This window comes from Suricata suricatta, chromosome 5 (assembly GCF_006229205.1).
Source record: "Suricata suricatta isolate VVHF042 chromosome 5, meerkat_22Aug2017_6uvM2_HiC, whole genome shotgun sequence".
Classification (NCBI taxonomy): Eukaryota; Metazoa; Chordata; class Mammalia; order Carnivora; family Herpestidae; genus Suricata; species Suricata suricatta.
In genome coordinates this window covers 55,754,123-55,760,303 of record NC_043704.1, presented here as the reverse complement: position 1 = coordinate 55,760,303, position 6,181 = coordinate 55,754,123, and positions in this window count along the sequence as shown.

Genomic DNA, 6,181 nt, shown 5'->3' with positions numbered 1-6,181 from the left:
CAAAAAAAAATTTTTTTTGTTTGTTTTATATTAAGCTGTCTAGTTAGTGACTGAGAAAGAATGAGGGATTTAAAACCAGTACCTGCTCTCTAAGGACAAATATTATAAACTTTAATGATGTTTTTTAAAAAAATTTTTACATCATCAAATGAAGCCCAGACCAAATTGAGCACACTCCAAATCACCTAGTGACTATTAAAGAAATGCCCCAGCAGGAGAAAAGCTGTTTCCTTTGAATTCAAGACAAACTAACAGCATATAACAAATAATTTCCTAATGTTTTGATTAAAAAGTATTTAATACAGTCAACAAAGGCACACCATTTTTGAGACAAGATAACTGGAAATGTGCCTTGATTTTTGATATTCTAAAAAGCAAGTTGCTGGGAGATTTGTGAGGGGTTTCAGCCTGGGAAAGGGAACTGTAACAGAACTGGTGACATAGACACGGCTTCCCCCACACAGGTGTTTAATGAAGCTTCCTAGTCCTGGCCACACCATGTTGGGCACAGCGATGCAAGGATCCTTCTGCAAGCACTGAAAATTGACTTTGAGAGCTACCATCAACCCAAGGTCAGTAATTAAAATGAAAAACTGAGAACAAGTTCAGAAACAAAAGGCATCATTTTGGTCCAGATCTGAGGTGAGGTAAATCACAGGAGACAATGTTACACTGACAAGCAGAAAGAAGAAGGCACAAGAGCTGGTCCTGGCTCTGTCACTAATTCATTCTTGGCTTTAAACAAGTTACTGAAACTCCCTGGACTTGTGGTCCGTATCATTGAGGGGTAAAATGTGAGGCTGAAGCTAGGGCTCACCATAGGAAAGCACCTGCTGAGTGCAGGCAACCCTCTTTTGATGCAAGACATCCCTAGGTGACCGTATCTGTCTTAGAATCCAATGGAAATGGGACTTTTTGGAGATGATGAAGAAATATTCTCTCTCCTGTCTAGATTTTCACTGCCTTGTGGAGAAGTAAAGCTTTTTACAGTTAAGCACATACAAGGCTCATAATAAATGTTGAGGTGAACAGTTTGTTGTGATTCATGCTAGTTCAGTCACCATGATTCCTTATCATTGAGGGACATACAAGAATGCTGCATTTATTTTCTATAAAATGGAAAAATACCTGCCTTGACAATAGCTTTCAGACTCACTGGTAATTAAATGCAAATTAAAGTAAGATAACATTTTCATTTATCAGACTGGCAGAGATGAAAAGAATAGTGTTATCCAGTGTTCACATGAATGCGTAAGGAAAAGGGCACTTTCACATACTGCTGTTGGGAGTGGAATGGATTCTGTTCTTTCTGGAATGACAATTGGACAATACAAGTTTCAAAAGTCCTTCAAAAAGAGTGTATTTTCTAGAAGTTTGTAGAGATTCCTCCTCAGGGAGCAAAATGTATATAAGATTGTTCCTGCCACACTATTTAAAATAGTGAAAATTAGATGCACCCACCTCTGATCCTGGGTGAGTAATTGGCCGTTTCCAGCTAGACAGTCTTCTTGCAGACTGGCAAGGCAGGGCCTCAAGGCTGCCAGCCTTGGAACTGGGATTACAGCACTGGCTCTCCCGGATGTCCAGCTTACCAGCAGCGGCTTCTGGGGGCTGTCAGCCTCTGTAATCACGCCCTATTGGAATTCTGCAGGGGTGGCTGAGGAGGGATCTTCATGGGGTGTCACAGGCATCCCTGGTGACTCCAGAGGCCTGCAGGTTTCATGAGGAAAGTATCGCAACCAGTTTTGCAACCTTGGGACACAAAACCCACTCCAAGCATGGTGGAGGAGGAAGAAGCTCTACTCCTGAAGTCAGCGCATCATCCTTGAATTTCAGACCACCCTTGGCCAGCTTGTTTTAATAAGTGAAGCAATGCCCTCATGCTGTGAGTGGTCAAATCCCAAGAAGCAGGTTTCTATTATATGCAACTTACCTTATATGTTAATAGAATGTATATGGTAACACACCATCTTATACTAAGTTCTTGTAACTAAAGTCTATGTCCAGCTTGTTTATTATGTTCTGTTGAGGTGTCTTGTCAAATACAGTAATGACGACACTCTTAAAATTATTACACCATGCACTAAGTTTTGTTTATTTTTTATTTTTAACATTTATTTATTTTTGAGAGACAGAGCATGACTGGGGAGGGGCAGAGAGAGAGAGGGAGACACAGAATCCGAAGCAAACTCCAGGCTCTGAGTGGTCAGCACAGAGCCTGATGGGGGGTGGAACTCAAACTGCAAGATCATGACCTGAGCCAAAGTTGGATGCTTAACCGACTGAGCCACCCAGGCGCCCCACCATGAACTAAGTTTTGTTATCAGATGGAGCTAATGTCCCCTTATTACTCACTTTTTATCTTATCTATACTCAAAAATTTATTTTTATTTCTAATTTATTTAATGCTTATTTATTTTTAAAAGAGAGACAGACAGAACACAAGCAAGGAAGGGCAGAATACTTATCTTAAAACATAGACATAGAATCCTAAGCAGGTTCCAGTCTTTGAGTCATCAGTACAGAGCCCACGGGGGACCCAAGTCCATGAACTGTGAGATCGTGACAGAGGCTCAACCGACCGAGCTACCCACATGTCCCTTTCCTCAAAGATTTATTCTTCCTGATGAACTCTAGAATTTTCAAGTTGGTCCAACCTGTTTTATCTTTTGAGTGGAACTGTATTAAACCTATAAAGTAATTTGGGGAGAATTCATGCCTTGACAACATTTCATCTCTTCATTCTTGAGCATGGTATGTATACCTTTCTGTTTTTTCCAAGCCTCCATATCTCTGAATGAAGGTTTGTAGCATTCTTCACAGCTATATTTCTAAAAAATTCTTTTTATGGTTACTGATAAATATTTTATGTTTTATTGCTATTATAAATAGAATTTATTTTCTATTATATAACTGGTTATGGCTAACAGAAAAATCATGATTTTCAAATATTTATCTTGTATATATTTGACTGCTCACTTATCCTAAGAGTTTTTCAGTTGATACTTTTATGTCTACTAGATATATAATTGCATCATCTGTAAATAATGATGATCTCATCTTCTATTTAATAGACTATTTCTCTCTGTTTAATAGACCATTTCTCTCTTCTTTTTAATATCTTATTGCATTGAGCAGAAAAAATTTGAATAACAATGTTTTGCTCTTGATTTTACTAGATATCTATTGTGTCCCCATATAAACATTCTATTGTTTTAAGATAAGTATTCTTTTTTATGTTAATAAATATTCTCCTATTCCTGGTTTTTAAAGAGTTAATAAAAATTTTAAAAAATAATGAGAAATATAAACCTAAATGTCCATTAATAAAGATGTCCATTAATAAATTAGTTGAGTAAATTTAAAACATGCATAAAATGGAATACCACACACCCATCAAAAATAAAGATCAACATTAAATTGTTTATAAACCAATCTGGGTCAGTGAGTGATAAAATTTGTGGTGAGAGTAGATTTATTTTTTTCTTTTACCCATTTTTGAAATTTTCTCTAGTGATGACTGATCAATCATTGATTTAACCTCCCGAAAGATGTTTAGAGGATGAGAAACAGTTGAGATAAGGTGACTGGTAAAGCCTCTCACACAGCAGGCTCTCAGTTAGCAGTAACTCTTACTATTTTCTCATCAATTAGCTGGGCTTATGGGCACATGAGTCCAGGCCTCACGTGATGGGTGATGGTGGGATTCATCCTTCCACTTTCTGTGCTTCTATTACTCTTAAAACATTTTTCAAAATGTTTGTAAAAGATTTTCTATTTATTAATGATAGCTTAAATGAATGGCCTCTATGACCCTTGTTTCAAATAAGAATAGCGCCTGTGCCTCTTCTTGGCCTTGTTCCCGCAGTGGGGCTGCAGGCAGGCAAATGAGAAGAGCCACGGTTTGTCTAGTGACCCAGAGCTAGCCACTCTCCTTTGTGTTTTTTCTCACTTCTCTGCTCCGAATCACCACCAAAACATACTCTAGAGCCAATCAGAGAATTAAATAGCAAACACCTAAATGTTAGGAAAAACCATGGTATTTGAAAGTTATTTCCCCTAGTTTCAGAATTTTAATTAAGAAATACTGAGAAACCACAAGTTTCTATATGATGTGTGAATCACATTCTAGAACTGCAGGATCTTTTGATAAGAAATTAATTTGTGCTACTTAACAAGGCCAATATGTCGTAGGACACGGTCACCCTGCCTTTAGGTCACTTTACTTAATGATGTTAAGACAAATTAAGTAGAAGTATCATCTCTGTAGCCATTAAGAATTACAAAGAAGAGTTGACTCTGTCTCTAGATTATTTATGTTTTCAAAGAACTGGATTCCACCCTCCCTCATTGACTGTTTTCCTCCTTTCATTCTATTACCTCCTTTTCTTTGTCCTCACTCCTTTCCAGCATCTTCCTAACCTTCCCTGTACGTAGCCTGCTGCTTTCTCTGAGACGCACATGGACAGGCCATTGATGCAGTGTGGCTTTCACATTGGAAGCAGTCTTGGGCTCTCTGTGTAGAGTCTAAAAACAGTCTATTACTGATATTTTCCTTCCAAATACGTAAAACATGGTAATAACTAAAAAAAAAAAGAACTATAGTCAAGCAAAAAAAAAAAAAAACAAGAAAGAAGGGAAAAAAAATGAAAGCATCTTTAATCTACCATCCTGAAAACTACTGTTATATTTAGAATGTACATTTCCAGTGTGTTGCTATGCATATAAAACATTTTCTACAAAAACTAGATCATAATCTCACACAATTTCCTAACCTATGACCTTTCCACTTAATCATTATATAAAAATTTTTCACGGTATCCAAAATTCTCTAACATTTTTCTTCCATTTCAATATAACAAACATTGCTCTAGAGCTACAGGAACAACTCTGTTACCCTATACAAACCAAAGGAGCACCAGACAAACAACAGCTCTGTTTGCAGACACAAAACAAATACAAGTCAGGTGGTAGGAAGCAGGTGGACAGGGTGTTGTAAAAGTAAATACCCTGGAGATTAAATCTTGACCGAAGGCTAAGAAAGAGCTCCCAAGGGAGCGGCTCTACCTTCTACTGAGAATGTAGGTATTTTGGTGCATATATGCACCCAGAGACGTTATCTGCTTCTATCTGAGGCTTTCTCACCTACTTAGGTGTACCGGGTGTTCTGTGTATTTTAACATTATGCTTCATAACTCCTATTAGCCATCTTTGTGTGTAGATAGGCTTGTTTCTTTGCCCTTGCAAATTAAGAGGGTATTTGCTATCAAACAGGTGCCTACTAGGCCTGTGATTAAAAAAAAAAAAAAAAAAGTTTATATAGAGAAAATAGTAACTATTTCTCCAGTCTGGCCCCAACCTCACAACTGCGTGTTGAATGTACTGTGGGCACATTGCCTGGGTTCAAATTCCAGGCAAGAGACATTGGGGAAAGTTTCTCTCCTTCTCTCTCTAAGCTTCGTTCCTCATCTGTAAAGTGGGGGTAATTATTCCACTTCACATATGTGTTATGGGGATCAGGTTAGAAAATGTATGTTATTATCTGGCTTAAAGTTAGCATTATTACTTATATTATTAGTAGTAGCTGTATTAATTAATCTATTTGGCTGACAATGGCAGGAGGAGAGAGGATTGGAAGCCTAGTGTCTCATATAACAGGATATTCCCAAATGACTGGTGGTTTCCATCACAAAAATGGTTTCCAGATTGCTCCCAGCATCTCTGGAATGGGATTCCTCACCAAGACCACCTGGAGAGGTCATAGGGTCACTTTCCTGCCATGCTCCAGACCATTTTACTGCCTGAAGCGTTTTCCTTCTTTCTTGTCTACTTTGCATTGTTTCTTCAGATTATTGCCCTACTGGAACCCACTCCCTTTAAGAAGTACTCTGAGTAGGAACACTTGGGGTAAAAGCACCAAATACTCTTGACACCAAGGAAGCCCCCAAAATCTCTTCCCTAAGCCAGTGCTCTCAGCTGTATATCCTATTTGGTCCCTCCCTCTTTTGCCAGCAGAATCTGGACCCAGGATCTCTCTTCTCCATTTCTCCTGTGTTTTGTGGAGTATCTTATTTACATTATATATATATATTCTCTGACTAAACTTGGAGATCAGATGCCTGTTTTTTTCTGTTTCGTAAATATCTACCTTTAGTTTTGTATTTAGACAGAATGGAATGAG